General features: G+C 43.8%; 1 protein-coding gene and 1 long non-coding RNA gene across 7 annotated transcripts in view; both read right to left on the minus strand.

Annotated features, from left to right (window-relative positions):
- Positions 1-20,357, minus strand: part of SESN2 (sestrin 2) — a 59,093-nt gene that overhangs the window by 17,929 nt on the left and 20,807 nt on the right. The window contains exon 1 of one of the 6 annotated variants that reach the window (XM_081869087.1): positions 6,453-6,591. The exons of the other annotated variants lie outside the window; for them this stretch is intronic. The gene's annotated coding sequence lies outside the window, so the exon portion shown is untranslated. Of the gene's footprint in view, positions 1-6,452; positions 6,592-20,357 lie in introns of those variants that run through there. 6 annotated transcript variants of the gene reach the window in all.
- On the minus strand, positions 13,544-19,131 carry LOC309346280. The gene is made up of 2 exons (XR_014158561.1): positions 17,373-19,131; positions 13,544-13,865 (listed from the first exon to the last, which is right to left on the minus strand). It is a non-coding gene; the product is annotated as an uncharacterized lncRNA (long non-coding RNA).

Here is a 20,357-nt window from a genome sequence, read left to right on the forward strand (position 1 = left end):
GCAAGAAGAGCTGCAGGCTGGAAGACTTTTATCTAGACAGCTGATCCTAAGAGCCACCTGCTGAATTCCAAGACTAGACAAACAGAAGGCAGACAAACCCAGATCACCACCTGCCACTTCTCTGCTATGCTTTAGGCCAATGGCTAAGGGGGGTTTTGTTGAAGGCGTCAACTGAAGACAGCTTAGTGCTGCAGGGCCTGCGAGCACTCTCTCCCCCCCCCACACCTGAGCGGAGAGTTTTCTGGCACTCCTAGACAGGACTGAGAGGTCTGTGTATATCAGAGAGCCAGGCCTACACTCCCCGCTGGGCTCAGTATGGAAGAGGAAAAGCTGAGCAAGCAGTGCTTATGCGCTACAACACAGAGGAAAGTAGCATTGTGCCCTAAATTTTGCAAGAGAGATTGGCTACCAATGGAGTTATCTCTATGCACTGACCAAAGCTAAGGTCGACAGACGCAATTGCCAGCTCGCCGCTGGCGAGTGCATCTTTCTAACCTGGCGACTGCAGCATTGGAATCTGGAGAAGAACAAGGATTTGTCCTCCAACAGCGTGTGGATTCTAGGACACTCCTATTCCCGCTCTGGAAACCATACCGCTGTGAGGGGTATAGGGGTTTTGATACTGCTTTAAATGCACAGTGCAAATGGGCCCCCAGAAGTTATACAGGACTTTTCAGCACCAGCCCCAGAGGTCAAAACGCTTCAGCTTGATTATCTCAGTGATCTTTCAAACAACCCTGCAGTTCAGGCCCTGTATCCACCCCATTATGCAGAAGGAACATGGAGCAGGGAATCCAGTAAAGGCTACTTAAGTGAGCTCTTGATGGAGTCAGGAGTTGAAATAGAAACCTCGGCTGTCTCTTAGCCACTGCACCACACCAGGGCTCTCCTATTAAAATGTTTCCCCATGCATGGCAATTTCAGGATGAACACTGCTCTATAGGCAACCAGCAACCACATCTTCCCATTTCTTGACTGTGCTAGAGCTTTCAAAAAAGTTAATTACATCCAACAATAACATGCAAAGTTAGTAACCCTGAGGGCTTATCATCTACTTTTGATGTGGCTGTCAGCACCAAACAAGCTGTTCACCACAAAATTAAGAGATACAATTAGAGCCAGCAGAAACTCAGGGTTTGTTTTTTTATAAAAAACCCTAAGTTAACAAAGGTGGGAGTGTGGAGGCAGAGAGAAAGGGAGGGGAGAAAGGACAAGCAGCAACACATTGGCCAACATGTCTTCAAAAGCCAGTCATGAGATTTAAAACAGCCTTCTCCTGGTGACCTGCAGATGTCGTGGGTCCCCATCTCCCATCAACCCCAGTCAGAACGGCCTGTGATTAGGGATAATAGAAGTTGTAGGCAAACAACATCTAGTGGGCACCAGGTTGGGGAAGCCTGCAAAAGATGCCCCTTTAGGCAGAATGTAATGATTTAACACCCTCTTCAGGTGTCCATTCTTTCCTATCACCTCACAGAAGTTCATTGTATTTTTTAAATGCCGCTTTTACTTATTTACTCTAGAAATTTAAAAAAAGAAATTCAGTGTTGTCACAAGGAAGGAAAGTAATAAGGAATTAGCCTGCATTTTGGAGGGTTAAGTACTTTCAAACATCACTGCAGGCCAGATTTGCAAATGGATAAAACTGATCAAAGAATGGCATAAAGGAGCCTTCTGAAGAGCTGATGGTATGAATTTAAAAGGAGAAACAACCTCCACTATATTATGGTGTGGGCCACAAACTCAAAGTTAGCAAGATCCCTAGTGAAGGTTGCTAAGATGTCACCACTTTATATCCTTTACGTTTGGTATTTTACCTTATTGTTTGTTCTTGCGCTAGTATTATATTTTCTTTACGTAAGTACTGTATTGCATTTGTAGAGTTATAGTCATAGAACTGTAGAGTTGGAAGGGACCAAGGGTCATCTAGTCCAACGCCCTGCAATGCAGGAATCTCAACACGACTTTCAGTAATAAAAAAGCAACTCAGATTTAGGAACACAAGAAGCTACCTTATGCCAAGGCAGACCACTCGGTCTGTCTACCTCAGTGCTGTCTACACTGGCGGGCAGCAGCTCCCCAGGATTTCAGGCACCAGTCTCTTTCAGCGGGGATTGAATTTGGGACATTCTGCATGCAAGGCAGATTCTCTGCCACCAAACTTGCAGCCCTAGAATCCTTAGGACTGTAGGAATACACACACACACTTCTCAAAAAGTGAATTTTCCCAAATGCAACTATCTTGCTCAGGACAAACATAAGTCTGGATGAGCCCTATTTAAAATACTATTTTGGTCAAATCCTTCAGAGTTTCCATTTGGGCCTTTCATATCCCTTTCTATTTTAAAAGTGCACATAAAAAATTAAGATATACAAACGCAACAGAACACTACTTTTTGAAAATGTAGGTATGCACATCAGTAGGGATACCAGAGAACTTCAACAAAAATGGAAACGGGAGCAGAAATTGCTGGTGTTCCCTTATTCATCCCATGTCTGGAAGGCTAAACAATCCAACAAATATTATCTGTGGTCATTCTTCAGTCCACCAATGAAACGTGTTTGATAAACTGCCCCCCGCAATTTGCATTGTGTGCGGATTAATGTAACTGATTATGTAATTAATTCACCATAGCGGAAAAGAAGATGAATAATACAGTTCTTGTTGGAAGCCAAATTGCAGCAGAACAGAAACAGCGCAGCACGCAATGCATCCAAGGCGGAACAGAAGTATACAGTGGTGCCCCGCAAGACGAATGCCTCGCAAGACGAAAAACTCGCTAGACGAAAGAGTTTTCTGTCTTTTGAGGTGCTTCGCAAGACGAATTTCCCTATGGGCTTGCTTTGCAAGACAAAACGTCTTGCGAGTTCTTGCGAGTTTTTTCCCTTTCCGCCCCCTTTTTCTAAGCCGCTAAACCGCTAATAGCGCTAATCCGGTAAGCCGTGCTTCGCAAGACGAAAAAACCGCAAGACGAAGAGACTCGCGGAACGGATTAATTTCGTCTTGCGAGGCACCACTGTATTGCCTTCTTACATCCCTTCTCACCAGAAGGTAGGGATGGGTTTCTGCTGTTTTGAGTGCATGATCATCACGGGCAAAACATGATTTTCTTAGCGAACAGTGAGCAAAACTGTCCTAGATGTTCCCTCCATCAAGTCACGGCCGTTCTAGCGCTGCTCTCTGCAAGCGTGAGAACACAAGTCACCTGTGGGTTGGAGGGTGAGCGGGGCTATTTATTCCACCCGCCCCTTTTTGTAGACTTTCATTAAACATTGAAAAAATGAGCGAGCGAGCGAGAAACACATACAAACAAATAGAAAAAAGAAGCCCACAAACCAGTATTTACACTTGTGCAGCTGGCTAAATAAAGGGTTAAAGAAACGCTTCCTTATTTCAGTCTCCAAAAATGCTGACTCCCTGGAATGACACTTTTTTTTTAAAATGGAAAGAGCCTGAAGCCTATATCCAGAGGCACACACAAGACACTGGTGAACTAACCTTTGCCACTCTTCCTTCTCCCCCCCCCCCCCGCCACCATGCACACACCCTAACCAAGCAAGTCTAACTCAGCTCAAATATAAAGCTCTCCAAAGCTGCTGACTCAACAGACTTTTTTTTCCAACCTCTGAGACAGACAGACACACACACACACACACACAGAAAGACACACACACACACACACACACACACACAGAGAGAGAGAGAGAGAGAGAGAGAGAGAGCGCGCGCGCGCGCTTTGATAAAGGGAGGGTTAGAAAGCTGAGAAAGGGGAGGGAGAATAGGAAGGTCAGGCCTCGGCTGGAGGCGCTTCAGATTGCCAAACAGCAACTAAACTGGACTCCTTTTTTGTCGCCAGATACTTGAGCCAGCCAATCACAGCATGGAAGAAACACAAGATTTTGTAATCCTTTGAGCTTCCATAAAATAAAGCTTCAAAAGTGCAATATAAATCATCACAGGTGGTCATTAGTAATACAGGCTATATTTATGTCCCACTCACCTTATTTCTTTCCCTGATCATCTAACCATCAATATTTTTTTTAATTTATTTTTTAAAATAATTAATTCACTGACAAGAGGAACAATGAACCAAGCCAGCATGGTCAATTCCACATCTCTAGCCAGCATGGTCAATTGCACACAGCGCAAATGTCCCGTTTTGAGCGGGACACCTTGGATTGACAGAAGCCACCCTGATCCAAATCCTGGGTTTTGACTCCCATGCTCTGAATGTGCCACAGCGTGGGACCCAAATACACACGTTCTTGGTCGCAAGACAGTTGGCCCACACCAGAGTGCGGGACCAAAAAATGGAACAGCCGGTGTACTTATGGAAGCCAGTGCTGCACTTTCAGGATTTCAGCCAATGGGGACCAAAGGAGTGTGGAAGCAAAAGACACGTGTCTTTTGGTTCCGCGCTCTTTTGGTTCCACACAAGTGAAGGCAAGGCGGTGGCTAGCAGGTGGGCAGTGAGCGAGTGGCAGCAGTGTTGGGGTGCTGTGTGTGTGTTCCGAATTGCCCTCCCAAAATGTTTGGGGGTATGCAATTGTCAAGGAGGAGAGAATAATAATTATTATATTATTTATATCCCGCCCATCTGGCTGTGGCCCTTCTTCCATTTTTAAAACTGTCTGGCGGGTTGCGACTAGGGAACATGACATCCCAACAGTGCCTGCCCCCGCATATATAGAATGCCCTCACCAGGAAGGAAGTCTTGGCTCCCAAAACTGACATACTGTCAGTGCCAGGCAAAGCCATTCCTCTTTTTCTCAGGTATTGGTGGGTTATTGTTTTTCCTCGCAGCAGTTGGGGCATCCCCTCCACACTTTTTGGGGCTGTGTGTGGTGGTTAGACCTATGTTAGCGGGATAATTTATTTTTTATGATATGATTACCTCATGTTGTCCTTCATTTTAATGATTTTGTTTTTCATATGTTGCTTATTTTACTATTACTTGTAAGTAACTCTGAAACACTTGTGTAAAGCTACAGCTAATAAAACACACATAATAAAATGCCCTCCTTTCCATTGTTTTAAGTGTGATTTCAGGTCTCTTTTCTCCATCCATCCTAATTCAATACTTTTATTTTGCGAAGGGATATGTGTTATTTTAATATATATCTCAAAAAAGTGAACACATGGCAAAACAACAGAGAACTTAAATAACATAGGATCACTACTGCTGTCTGCACATAATAGCAAAAAATCTAGCAAGCAGGAGGGTATATGTTGGAGAGTGCAAAGAGACAAGATGGATTAGGTAATAAACCATGAAAATTTTTGTTTTGTTACAGGTTAGCATATGGTTGGTCTTCATCCACTGGTTCCTGACAGTTCCAGAAACAGGCATATTGGTCTGGCACCTGTATATGTGCACCATCATTTTGTCAATGGAAAAAATTAAATCTTGCCAAGTTGTGCTAAATTAATCTGTGTCTCTTAAACAGCATGTTCTTCCAGTATGGCAAAGTTTCATTGCTTTGGCACACAGGTGACTACTATTAGCCATTGTTTTCTAGCATGGATATTAGCCAGAGCCGGCATGGGGAGCCTGTGGCTTTGGGATGGTGTTGAACCAAAACTCCCATCAGTCTCAGCCAGCATGATCAATGGCCAGGAATTATGGGAGTTGTGGTTCAACATCTGGAGGGCTACAGGTTCCCCATCACTGAAGAGAAAAACACGGCAATTATCCAACCAAGATTGGCAGGTCAGTCTATGGCATGATTTGCTAGCGAACCTTGGCTATTGCAAAAACAGGGAAACAGGTCTTAGCCATGGAAAACAAAAGAAACGAATGCATTAAAGCACTGAACTGGATTGTGAAGTTTATAATGTAAGCACTCACTTCAAAGCTTGGGTTGGATAAATTTAACTTTCTCTCAACAATAGGATAGATGCCTTGAAACATAAATCAATCAGCGAGGAGCTGTTTGTACTGAATCCCTTTGCATGGAAAAAAACAAACCTGTGAAAGCAAGCCCAACCATGCCTCATCCACCCCCACCCCCGCAGCAAGCCCACAGACAGTATTTTTCGCATTTGAAAAGCTCGAAAATTGCTACCAGGTACTTACTTCAAGGGACTAATCCACATGCTCTCAGTCACTTGAAGACCAGTGGTGCCAAGTTTGGCAGATACATAAAACAAGAAGTTATAAGAGTATCCCACGTAAGGATTAATAGGAGAGTCTCAGATCTGAAAAGACTGAAGAGCTGAACTTTTTCTGCCTCTCCATTCTTCCAGATAGGAATTTCCTGCTGATAACTTATATATAATCTATTTACTCCCAAGTGTTCCCAGTAAGTCAGTGGACCAGCTCAAAGCAAGTGGATTGTCAACCCAAACAAAAAAGGTCTCTCCCCTTTCAACATGGATCTCTGATGTCAAGCAGCCAAGCAACATTTATTTACTCTCATTTCCTTACAACCAAAAAGTCAGACTGACCTACCTTGATTTTGGTCTCTCTCTCTCTCTCTCTCTCTCTCTTTATTAAAAAAGGGGGGTAGCTTCTTTTTGCCTGCCTTCACGACAGAACTTAAGCCCGATCACTTCCCATCCTCAGCAGCTTCTATGCTTCCTGTTCTAACACATTACATCCCTAAATAGTCTTGTGTCTGCCCACAGATGCATCACGTCACAGACCAATTCCCTATGATGCAACTTGTTTCCACCAAGAGGGTGGAGAGCTGAAACAGAGGACTCCTTTGGGAAACAGGCAAGTCAGCCAAAACGGATTGTTCTCCCAAAAGGAGAATACTCAGATTATGGATTCTTGCCTCTGCCACCCACCTCCTCTTGATCTGATTAATCTCATCCTCCAAGCCTCCCACTGGCACAGCAGTTGAACCAAATGTCCCCACCTTCTCTGTTAAGACACAAAACCCATGCACAAATCCTACACAGTCTGTTCACTCAAGCCTGGCAACATTGGCTTTATAAAACTCTAGAACATGGGCATAGCCAAGGGGGCAGGGGGCAGGGGGCAGCTGCCCTCCCCCCAAATCAATAAAAATATATAATTAACTGAGGTTCTGTGCCCCCAACAAAAGGCCTGCCCCTCCAACAAAAATCCTGGCTACGCCCATGATCTAGAATGAATGCAGGTGAAGGAGAAGAACCAACCTCAAAGAGGGCCTCCCAGTTCAGAAAATGATTACAGCAATGATCTACCTAGCAGGGTGGTGATAATAAGAAAAGAATCTGTAATTCACTTTGTACACTTTTAACAAGTCAGTTCTTGGTGCCTCCACTTCCTTGCCTGTTCTGCCAACCATCTCCCCCTCAATGCAAAGACTGTTTTTATCTCTTGTCTTTAAAGGAGTAGTTTAAGGCTTCCCCTTACTTCTTGATTAAATGATTTTTGGTTAACCATTTAAAAACTCCACCAACCACTTTTTTTTACCCATCCCCATGCCTCCACTTCCTAATTTCCTTGTTTCATAGAATGATGGGGGCGGGAGTATGTTCAGTTGACATTTTACCGAGAAGCTGCCTCATCTTGACTTCCCCAAAATGAGAAGCAAACCAAAATGCAGCTAGCCACACTTCTCCAAATTTCGCAACGCAGTTCTCCAATAATAAAAATGTGCATATTATTGGAAAATCTGCCTGAAAATGTAAATGTAAACAGCTCAGGACCGCAATACCTCAAGAACCACTTGTCTCCACATGAACCTACCTCAACCCTAAGATGATTCTCTGAAGTCCTTCTCCGTGTGCCTCCTCCACGACAAGTCTGAAGGGTGGCAACATGAGAACAGGTCTTTTCTGCAGTGGCTCCCCTTTCGGAATACTCTCCCCCCAGGGCGCTTTCACTATATACCATTAGGCGTCAGGTGAAAATGATCCTTGACAATCAAGCCTTTGACCGATTAACATCCAATCACCTTTTAAATATGTCGTGGGAGATTATTGGTTTGTTTTGGTTTTTATTTTTATTATGTATTTTGTATCTTTTATGTTGTATTTTTAGGTTGCAAACCACCCTGAGATCTATGGGTGAAGGGTGGTATATAAATTTGATTAATAAATAAATTAGTAATAAATATTAAACAACATTGCTTGTGTTCATTGGGAGAAACATAGCAGGCCACAGGTTGTCTATCTGTGGTCTACACCAGTTGATACCAACTCTCTTAAGTTTTCAGACAACGGTCTTTTATGAAACCTGCCTGGAAATGCTGGGAATCGAACCAGGGAACTTTTGCGCACAGAACATGTGTTCTGCTATGTGCTCCGATTCCTCCACTGTAGCTACAGGGAACGGAAAAGCCTGCTCTTTGCCCTTTGCTAGATGCTTCACTCCCCACTCAACCCCACAGAAAACACACAGAACAGTATATTCAAGATGAAGCTGGATGTTGGAAGGTTCAGGACAGCTGAAATAAAGCACTTCTTCAGGCACTGCATAGACAAATTATGGAACTCGGTCCCACAAGAGGTAATAATGGTGACCAACTTGGATGGTTTTAAAAGGGGATTAGACAAATTCATAGGAGTACAAGTTCGTGGCTACTGGCTATGATGGCTATTGCTCTGTCTCCATGATCAGAGGCAGTACAGTGGTACCTCAGATTAAGTACTTAATTCGTTCTGGAGGTCCGTTCTTAACCTGAAACTATTCTTAACCTGAAGCACCACTTTAGCTAATGGGGCCTCTCACTGCTGCTGCGCCGCCGGAGCACGATTTCTGTTCTTATCCTGAAGCAAAGTTCTTAACCCGAGGTACTATTTCTGGGTTAGCGGAGTCTGTAACCTGAAGTGTATGTAACCTGAAGCGTATGTAACCCGAGCTACCACTGTAATGCATCTAAATACCAGCTGCTGGGAACACCGGAGGGGAAAGGGTTCTTGCACTCAGGTCCTGCTTGTGGTTTCTCATAGAAACCTTGTTGGACACTGTGAGTACAGGATGCTGGCCTTGGATCCAGCAGGACCCTTCCTATTCTCCAAGATTCTTATTTGATAATTTGGCAGCAAGTTTAATGATCCCGTTCATATACTTTTTCCTGTGTTAACTTCGTGTTTGTATAGGGATTGTAATTTTAATACAAACTGTTGTGAACTTTCATGTGGTATTCTAATAAATGTATAAGGCAAAGAAGGGGGGGGGGACGACCCAGGTACCGGATATTACAGGTACCTTATAGATGGAAGCACCTCAGAGTCTGAAACAAGTATTTCAGGTGAAGCTGGAGAAAAGGCAATGCTGACTCTCCCGTCTAAAATTTAAAGCAAATCGAATATTGTAACTGATCCCCATCACCAAAGTACACATGAGATACTACTATAAAGGCAGACGAAACTTCCATGCTTTTCCACAAATGCCCTGACCATCAACTGGTCCAAGGCTGTTCAATCTCAGGCACACCAAAACCCAGCTGAGATACCCGGCACATGCCAACATAGAAAGTGCATGATAAAGCATCTTGGAATGGTGGTTAGGTTTATTAAAACATGTCCTCCATAATAACTAAGGCTTATTAAAACTAATTAACCATAGCAACATCCTCCTCTGGCTACAATATCTCGACTGAAGTAGAGGGTGATTGTCTCAATTTGTCTGATCCCACAGGCAACGGTGCCATCAGGCGACCAGACACCTAAACTTGGCGGATTTCAGCCTGGGAAGTGGCTCCATTATCGCTCTGAAAGAGACGGTATCGGATACCCAAGTCACCCAACGAGAGCCAGCATGCTGACTAGGTAGGGTGACTCCGCAGGAGATGAGACGCAACGCTTAGTCAGGAATTGGCAAGAGCATACTTGATAAGCAAGTCAGGAAAGGTTAAGCAAATTACAAGCCGTGCAACAAAACAAGGTTATTATAGCGTCATAAACTCAGGAGGCCAAAGAGGCTGCTCAGTCTGTTGGAGCCTATAGAACCAAAGCCAATCAGCTGAGACGGCTCTTTAGGTTGACCCAACATCCCCAGTTTTATTTTATTCTTTTGCCACCTTTCTATTAACCACCCGTCTCACCTGACAATCCACAAGGTGGCTTTATCTTAAAATCTGATACCAAGTACTAAATAAATTAAACCTTAGCCACATAAACAACAGCAAAATTACCCATCAGACCAGCAGCAACTAATATAGATCCATGGCAGGTCTCTCACTGGTCCCAAGGTAAGCTGGAATAGCAGTCTTAGGCACCATCTTGGCCTAAGGGCAGTTTGTTAAAGATGCTGAGAGTTGTTAGAGGAGACCTTTATTCCTGCCACAGAGCTATAATTCCCAGAGCTCCCAGGGAAGAAGGATTGTTGACAAGAGAGCCCTAGACCAGCTTCAGTGAGGTGGTAGATTCAGTGGGGCCCATGGAGAAGGGCTGGTTCAGAAGGTCTGGGTTCATCAACCCTAGCTGGCAGGGATCAAGAATCAGGGATGATGAGAGCTGCACTTCAATCAGATCCAGAGAGCTATCTTTCCATGGTTCAGTCTAGCTCAACATCGTCTACACCAGCTGTGGCTGATGGGAAGTTGTAGCCAACACATTCTGAAGGGCACCAAGTTGGCAAAGGCTTGTCTATCGGCACTGGCAGTGGATCTTCAGGTTTCCAGACGGGAGTCTTTCCCAGCCTTATTTGGAGATGCTGGGAACTGAACCCAGGAACTTCTGCATGAGACCATCCCAAACGAAGGACCATGTAAGTTGCACTTTGATGAGTATTTTTCCAAAAGAGCTTTCTACCTCTTTAAATACGGTATATGTAGCCCAGTTATTTTATTGACTGAAATGTAAGAATTGAAATCCGTGCAGCTGAATACATTATTTCAGCTCCTGCACCATTGTTCCGTTTCCGAAGTTCAAGGCCGGCTGCTTTCTCTTATGCAGTCAAAACGGCACCACTCACTCACTAAAGGAAGCTTTCAGAAGGCTCAGGAGACTTGCCAAGGTTTACAGAAGCACAAAAAATACCCTAAGTAACTAAGGGAGCATCCTTCCCCAAAAAGCTCAATAGGGGCTGAGGATGTTCAATGGCTAAAGAATGCTGACTGCCTTCTGGAGAAAGGGAAAAAAGAAAACCAGAAATTGAAGGTCTTGGAAGAAGGCAATGCTGGTTGGCTGGCACTGTGAACAGAAGCACTTCACACTGCAACGTTTTGTTCCAGGTTCCATTTGTTCTATGCCTATTCATCATGAAGTGGGGCATTCTTGCTCAGAGCTGCACCCTCTGCTGGTATATAAGGGACTTGACTGCTGTCGCCTATGCCTTTATGTGGGGCTGCCCATGAAGATAGGACAAAAATTGCAACAGGTGCTATTGGGTGCTGGTCAGTAATTTCACCAGTACTTACAATGGGCCCAAAAGCACTCTGGTCACGGGTTCAAGTTAGCCTTGGCCTATGAATCCCTCCTTGTTGACAGATAAGGGAATTACACAGGGTGACACAGCTAGGTGCTTCCAGTTTTGCATTTGGCTAGAAAAACAGGATATATAACCTGGCAAGCGAGTAATCTGTGGGCCATTGCAGACATAACATTCTTGGCTTGGTAAACAATGGCTTGGTAAGCAAAGAACCAGTATTGGGCCTTCACATTCCTCCCTGGTGTGCCAGCTTACACAATGTGACCCTTCAGGCTCTCTTTAAACCACAGATCCCCACCATCGTGTCCAAGGTGGGAAATGCTCAGTGTTGATTTCAGCAACCAGAATCTTAAACCCATAAGGTTTAAAATCCTGATAGGAGCTAAAGTCCAACATTGGGGGGCGGTGGATAGGTTCCCTACCCATGGCTTCTAAACTATTATTCTTATGTGCACATACTCATATGACCCCTGACATTTTTGCCCAATCTGTTGTTTCCAAACTGAAAAACTGTTCCAGCAAAAAGCTACTTTGTGATGTCACAGACATCAGGTCGATCAGCCCTCTGTTCTGCCTGAAACTAGCACAACTTCCCACCCTCAGAGCTCAATCCTCAGACGACTGTACACATGACAACAGCGTCGTGAGTTTACTTTCCAGAAGAGAGAGGCTCTATTCCAAAATCCACATTTGGGCAATGCCCTTATTAAGCTAATCAACTTGTTACAGAATGGCATGTACACATCTGAGCTCTCCAGAACGCCCCATCAGACCAGATGGTTTCTTGGGAGTTGTCAAACAGGAATTAAGAGAAACCAGGCAATTTGTATACAGTGGTACCTCGGGTTACAGACGCTTCAGGTTACAGACTCCGCTAACCCAGAAACAGTATATCAGGTTAAGAACTTTGCTTCAGGATGAGAACAGAAATCGCGCAGCAGCAGCACAAGGCCCCATTAGCTAAAGTGGTACCTCGGGTTAAGAACAGTTTCAGGTTAAGAACGGACCTCCAGAAAGAATTAAGTTCTTAACCCGAGGTACCACTGTACTGAAATGTGACGGGCCATTGCCAGATCCCAAGGAGAAGGCAGCAAGGCTGGAGGTAAAGCAAAGGTTGCCAGACAGTGGGTGACTCCAAGCGACCAACTTGCTCTGAGAAAGGTTGGGAGCAGATTGAGGCCTTGTAAGCCTCTGTGTCTCCAGACTACCTCCTTCACAGCTTCCCTCCTGATGCATTTCTGCACTGCCAGACTATTAATGTGCAGTGGGGGGCATCTTGTGTTTGAGTGTCCAGGCTCTGGCCCTATAGACCAGTGGTGGCGAACCTATGGCACACGTGCCAGAGAGGGCACTCAGAGCTCTCTCTGTGGACACACGCACCATCGCCCCAGCAGGGCCATAGCTTCCATGCTGGGGGTGGGGGAGGAGGAGGAGAGGAGGGTTTGCGTACGCCATCCCAAGCCTGTGGCACCAGGGCCTAGCAAGCATCGAGGGGCTGAGTAGGCATTGACTTTTGATGCGCCAGGGCCTCCCGCCAGTCTGTTTTTCCTACTCAGGAGTAAGACACCTTGAGTTCAGCAGGGCTTAACTCCCAGGTCATTTAGCATATAAAGATGGCAACCTAAGAAGGGGCTGCTGGGTTTACATGTTTGCTGGGCTTTCCTGCAGAAGCCAACAGGGAAATTCATTCTGTGGAGGCTGCAATCAAATGCCAGCTGAAGAAACAGCAAATAATAATAGTAGTAGTAATAATAACAATATCCTGCCCATCTGGCTGGGTTTATTTATTTATTTATTTATTTATTTTTATTTATTTGTATGTGCGCACGCAGACAATCATTATTATCTCATATTAAAAACTGGGAGAGGGTGGCTCTTAGTACAGCCCTTCAGTGTACACTAGTGGCCAACATCGTGGAACCTTCTGGAAAAAACGTATTTCCGAGGTTTGATGGCTCATAATACCACTTGTTTTGGAGTAATACCAGTGCTTTTTTTCTGTGGGGACGCAGGGGGACGCATACTCCTAAACATTTTGTGAATTTAATGGGAGAAGAAATTCACTATATTTATTTTCCCTGATTTGAACTGTATTTATTTTCCCCTGGTGGCGTTTTTCTTGAGTCAAAATGAGAGTACCCCTAAACATTTATTAAGAAAAAGAAGCACTGAGTTATACCATAAAATTTTATATCAATGGAAAAGATAATTTAATGAAGAATATAATGCAATAACTTTTATGAAGGATTATTTATTACAACAGAAGTCATAAAGAAGAAACGTGAAACACACACAAAAAATGAGATATACAGGTTAAATTGCCATGTTGGCACTTTGCGATAAATAAGTGGGTTTTGGGTTGCAGTTTGGGCCCTCGGTCTCTAAAAGGTTCACCATCACTGCTATAGGCCCTGGTGGTCTGGGCAGTTCCTCTGCTGCTCCTGCCCAACAGCCTCAGGCACAATCGTCTCCCTATTTTCTGCAGTCAGTTCTGAGCCCTGAATTTGACCATCTGGTGCCCCTGCAGCCTCCAACTCCATATCAGTGTTAGATCTAAGGGCCAAGACATATACATTTAAGCTGCATCGTAAACATAACCGGTATGCTAGGTTAAAAAGGAATTCAAAAGAAGCCAAACTGGGTAGCTTTTCTTACAGACTGGAAGGAATGCTCCCTCAGAAAATAGGCATTTTGTTTGGCTTAATAAAGGTATTGCCGCTATGGGCCAAAAGAGCTACTTTGACCTTGATAGTTTTTATGTAGGTTCTGGACTTGTAAGTCGAAGACATAGAACATCCCCTTCACCTGTTAGGATACGGAGACTAGGGACCAATTGTGGCTTTTTGCAGCATACAAAGGGATGATACTAATACAGGAATGAAGCAAAATAGGAAATCTTGAAGGTGCATTTGAAGCAGTTTGTTGAAGCCTGTCTGTTTTGAATTAGGGGACTGTTCTTTAGGGGAACCACTGAATCAGTTTCTGCAAGTGCTGGGTTTAATGCAATCTTGCAGACTATGTGATAATTCTCTCTTTACATTAATAGATAGAGCGCAAAACTGCCTTATCCCTACTTTGCAGAAACCAGCTCAGAGGTCTCCCAACCTGAAATGCGCTGGGCCTTAAAGAACTTTTTCAAGTGCATATTTTAAGTCCTCTCTTCTCTTTCTCTGCAGCACATTAGTATACAAGCAGTGAAAATGTGTTTACCTTGCAATGTATAAGTAGGGGTGAGCAAATACGTCAATTTAGGTTTCTCTCAATTACTCATTTTCCATGATTAAACTCTGTTCTCCACATTTCCAAATCAGTATGTGATTATTATTTTTAAAGAGGGTCCCCATGAAAATTCATCAGCATCTTAGTGTGTACTTCTAATATACACATTTGCATAGCAATTTCTGCAAATACAATGCATTTTTGTATACTCTTTGCACTAACATACACACACCCACATAAAATTTATTGTAGCATACACATTTTTAGATACATTACCGTATTTTTTGCTCTATAAGACGCAGCAGACCACAAGACGCACCTAGTTTTTGGAGGAGGAAAACAAGAAAAAAAAATATTCTGAATCTCAGAAGCCAGAACAGCAAGATGGATCGCTGCACAATGAAAGCAGCAATCCCTCTTGCTGTTCTGGTTTCTGGGATAGCTGTGCAGCCTGCATTCGCTCCATAAGGCGCACACACATTTCCCCTTACTTTTTAGGAGGGAAAAAGTGAGTCTTATAGAGCAAAAAATACAGTAATTGGCTACTAAACACTGCATTGCAAAATTCAGAGACGTGCAAATGTCAAAGGATGGCTGTCTTCTTCTATTGTTGTTGTTTCAGAAAGTGTGAATCAGGTATGCTCACCTCTAAATTTGAACCATCAGATTTCTCCTCCATCGCTACGTATAATTCAAAGGCTGCATTCAGACAGGTTTTTATTTCATTCTCCCAACGTTCTTCTGGAAACCAAGCCTTATGAGGAACAGTTGAGGGAGTTGGCTAAGAGGAGACTGAGAGGAGATATGATAGCCATCTTCAAATATCTGAAGGGCTGTCACATGGAGCAAGCTTGCTTTCTCCTGCTCTGGAGGGTAGGACCCATACCAATGGATTCAAGTTACAAGAATGGAGATTCTGACTAAACATCAAAAACTTTCTGACAGTAAGAGCTGTTAAGAACAAACTCCCCTGGGAGGTGGTGGATTCCCCTTCAATGGAGGTTTTTTAGCAGAGGTTGGATGGCCATCTGTCATGGATACTCTAGTTGAGATTCCTGCACTGCAGGGGATGGGACCGGATTACCCTTGGCGTCCCTTCCATCTCTACAATTCTATGTTTCTTTATCAGATAATTTCCATGTCTTATGTGAGATTTCACACAAGCCACTTGTGAAATCCAGTGGAAACATAGCACTCATTTCAGTGCTATTTGCTTCCAGAAAAAAATCTGTTTGTAGCCCCACTAACCCGGAAAACCATACAGCTCTTTCCCACCATTTAAAATTTAGCACAGCATAGAAGTACCGTATTTTTCCTTCTAGAAGACTGCCCTATGTATAAGACACCCCCTATTTTGGGGAACTCAGATTTAAGAAAATGGGGGGAGATGTATCCATGTATAAGACACCCACTAATTTTTGACATTATTTTTTAGGGGAAAAACCTAGTCTTATACATGGAAAAATATGGTATATTGTTCAAAAAGCCACAGTTCCATAATGCAACAGGTAAAAGATTGTAAAAGGTACATTAGAATCTGGGATAGAAGTGGTAATATTGTAAGGAAAAGTAATGCAATAATCCCCACATCTGAATGTGCCTGAAATCAGGTCTGTAAATACTTCCCCAATTACCTCCCTGTGGCATGTACAGCTGCAACCACACCACCATGTATTCCATTTTCACAACATTTCCCCAACTGTTCAGTTCTACATTGTATCTGAGCTTTCACACGATGCAAAAGTTACTTCCAGAACTATGGAGGAATGTAGTGGAACATAGCATTCATTTCCATTTTATTTGCAGACAGATTTTTTTCCGGAAGAAAACAACACGGAAGTCAGCACTAAATTTGCACTATATTTCACTACAGTTCCAGAAGTGGCTTTTACGTCACATCAAAGCTCAAATATAAAGTTGAACTGAACAATTAGGGAAAAGTTGTGAAAATTGAATTAACTGCCATGAAGTCTCAGAATAACTTTTAGGCAACCAAACCAATCAGCTTTTGCAAGTGGAAAGGATTCCGCCTCTGCCCACCCCCTCCTCTTTTTAAGGTCAGTGATATTTCATAAATGACTAACACAGGTATTTGCAGGCCAAAAACAGGCTAATAAACATTTATGAGCGATTAACTTTTGTGAACTCGTTTGCAAGGCTGCAATAAATCTGTAACAGGCAACACGATCCTTAGAAGTAGCAGCTCTTGGATTGCAAAATCACTGGCTGAGATTGAACAGCCTCAAGGAGATAATCTTTCCGACTACCAATGCAGTTCTATGCATGGGTTCCTGGGTGTAACCACCACCAAACATAGTGGAACTTAGCTACGAGGAAACAGTATGAACCCAAGTGCATAGTTAAACTATGGATGTAGCAATGACTGCCAACTTGAATGGTTTTAAAAGAGGATTAGGCAAATTTATAGAGGGCAAGTCTATTAATGTCCATGTTTGGGTGAAATGCTAAGCCAAACCATTGTTTAGCATGAGCATGCTAATTTCCAAGGAGAAGATGGCAGTTGTTTTGCTGCTCCCTGGTGTTTTTCTAGTATATTTATTTGCTTTATTTCAAAAATTTATAAACTGCTTTATTGTTAAATAACCCTCAAAGCTATGTACAAAAAGGAATAAAACAATGAACGGTTAGTGTAGCAGCTAAACCGAAGTGTTGTCCAAACCTAGGCCAAAATTTGTTTTCTGCTTACAGGCCATGGTGAATGAGAGACCTTAACCACAAGTCGGTAGCATTTTAAGATCCGCCCCCCCAAAGCCTTGCAGGAGGAATACTGCCACTACAGTCAGAGTACAATTTTTAAATTAAGAGTGTGAAGTACCTCACCCAATTCTGTTCATGCAAAGAGTTCGAAACTAGAGGTGTGGAAGCTGAGGCGCTTAAGACTACAATTCCCATCACCCTGACCTCCGCCCTCTCCGACTGGGGCTGATGGGAACTGTGAGTCCACCACATCTGGACTGCAATTCCTGATTCAAGAAGCTGAAAAACAGTTTGCCTTTATGTCGGGGAAGGTATCTGGAGGGTTGGATTTCTCCCTTTCTCTCTTTTCCAAGAGAGAACTGTTTTCTCCTCAAATAAGTTTTTTTGCCAACTGCCTTCCTTAGTTACAATGAGTTACATCTGTCTGTTTTGGTTTCTCTCAGTTTCTAAAGTTTTCCAATCTTAAGTTCAGCTCTCCACATTGGCACATCAGTTTAAAAATAATGCTAAAAAGTGGGATATTGTTCAGTAAGTGCCCACCATTGCTAATTCTCAAACCTGAAAAATAAAAGTCCACTTAAACAGACAGGAAAATGATGCAGCCATAACAAACGGAATCAAAAAGACTCCTGTAATTAACAAAAGGTATCTCATCTGTACTCCTCCAGATCCACTGCCCTCCATTGTGCGAAGGTCTCCGGCTTCCTCAAGACTCCACCCTTGCTACCATGCTGCCCCTTCTGCATAAAGATAAGGTAAAGGGACCCCTGACTGTTAGGTCCAGTTGCGGACGACTCTGGAGTTGTGTGCTCATCTCGCTTTACTGGCCGAGGGAGCCAACGTTTGTCTGCAGACAGTTTTTCTGGGTCATGTGGCCAGCATGACTAACTCGCTTCTGGCAAAACCAGAGCAGCGCACGGAAACGCCATTTACCTTCCTGCCAGAGCGGTACCTATTTATCTACTTGCACTTTTAAGTGCTTTCAAACTGCTAGGTTGGCAGGAGCTGGGACCGAACAACGGGAGCTCACCCCATAGTGGGGATTCGAACTGCCAACCTTCCGATCAGCAAGCCCTTGGCTCAGTGGTTTAGACCACAGCGCCACCCGCCACCTTCTGCATAGAATAGAACAATTCTGCACTACCACTACTCTTCTTTCAAACACCTCCCTAAAGTCCTAGTTCCCATACCTTACTATAACTCAGTCTGTCACTAGTACACCTAAGCTGGGACAGTAGCAAGCTGCCTTATGCCGAGTCAGAATATTGAGACCATCTTGCTCAGTACTGCCTACACCAACTGGCAGCAACCCTCCAGAGTTTCAGGCAGGAATCTCTCCCAGCACTTCTTGGAGCTGTTGGGGATTGAACCTGGAATCTTCTGCATGCAAAGCAGATATTCTGTCACTAAGCTACAGATCTTTCCCATGTGCAACAGAAACAACCACATATCGTTTCCCTGTTTATCCCTGCCTCGGCTTCCTCTAATGTTCAATCTATGTCAGATTTTTGATTACGAACTCCTTGGGGCAGTGACCTGGCCTCTTTTCACGATGTAAAAGTGGCATGCACCCTGATGGTACTACAGTATATTAAACTACCATCAACAATCCCTTTCCTTGTGCAGTTCAATACATGCCCAGGCATACAGGGAAATTAAAGAGGACCATCACTAAAGCGGTGCATAAATAATTGCAGATGCTCCCAATTCACAGTGTAGTTCCACATTTAAAACCTTAGCAAGTCTGGGTCCACTATACCTTCCATAGCATCTACTCCATTTATATGATTTACTAGGGGCTGTCAACCTCACTCATTCTGCTTGCCAACCCCTTTGTCGCCTCCCCTTTCCCCTGCAACTGGCCAACCCCTCCTCCCTTCATCCATCCCCTTTCCTATCCCTTCACAGCTCACTCAAATCTCTCCTCCCCTCATTGCTCCCCAAGCCCCAACTCACAGCAGCTGCCCCACCCCCTTGTAAAGGAGAGGGGAGGCACTTCAGAAAACCTCCATTAAGCAATTTGCCTGGGCCACCTGCCACTCACATTGCTTTCTAATTCACCTGTCTTCCATTCTGAAATCATGCTGGAATTGGTGTGGCCACCTAGTGGTGGCCATGTGAAATGCAGTATGACAACAGCCTTGCATTTTTATGTATCTAAGAGGATATTCCACAACTCATCCCAAGTGATCTTGGGGCATGACACAACAACTTAACATACATACAGAAAATAAGATCACAATTAAAAATCACGAATCCATCTATTAAATATTACATGCATTACATAGACAGCACAGGCACACAACCAATTCAAAAGGCTTGGTGGGAAGCCTATTTCTGCATTTATTTCACTACAGACAAAATTAGAAGAGGCATCTCTCCAAGCTGGGATGAAAACAGGGCCTTCCCAGTGGTGACACCAGTGTCATGAAATTCCTTTCTCAGAGGCATTTGTGTCAAGTCAGTTTAATTCTTACTTATTAAATCATAGTGAACCTTTTGGTAAACATTTCAACAGGCATTTCAGAGCCTGGTCTGAGTGTTTGTTTTTTTAACTGACTGATCAAGTGATGGAAAAAATGAATTAAGAGACTGTTTTCAGTTTCTTTGTTTACTTTGTATAATTTTAGCTGTTTTGACCAGTGTAGAAAAGAAGTGTTTGCTTTGTTGTAAGCCTCAAAAGTTCTATGCCATACAGAGCCCAGGGAGGGGTGCTGTGGGCCAGAAGGGGTGGGCAGGGGCCGCCTCTGGTCCATGGGCCAGTAGTTCTCCATGCCTGCTCTACGGAAAGACACTGGTAAGACAGAAATAAAATCAACAAATTAAAACCAAGGGATTTTTAAAGCTATTCACACTTCCTGCTCCGAATTTAACAGTGGCTGTTGTCCACCCTCGAAAAAGGACTGAGGAGAAGCAGCTGAGGAGCTGCTGCTCTTCCAGCCAACGAGTGCCCATGCAAGGAGTGCATGGAAGCGAAGACCCTTGGCTTGTGTCTTGAGCTGCATGATCCAGGGAGGGGCTTCAGCCCAAGCCTCTGTTGCTCTTCACTGCAGGGAAGAGAGATTTAAAGAGCCCTTTGCTCCATCCCAGTGGGCCAACAGGCAAAGC

This window comes from Podarcis erhardii (genome assembly GCF_964252035.2).
Source record: "Podarcis erhardii genome assembly, chromosome: 7".
Lineage (NCBI taxonomy): Eukaryota > Metazoa > Chordata > Lepidosauria > Squamata > Lacertidae > Podarcis > Podarcis erhardii.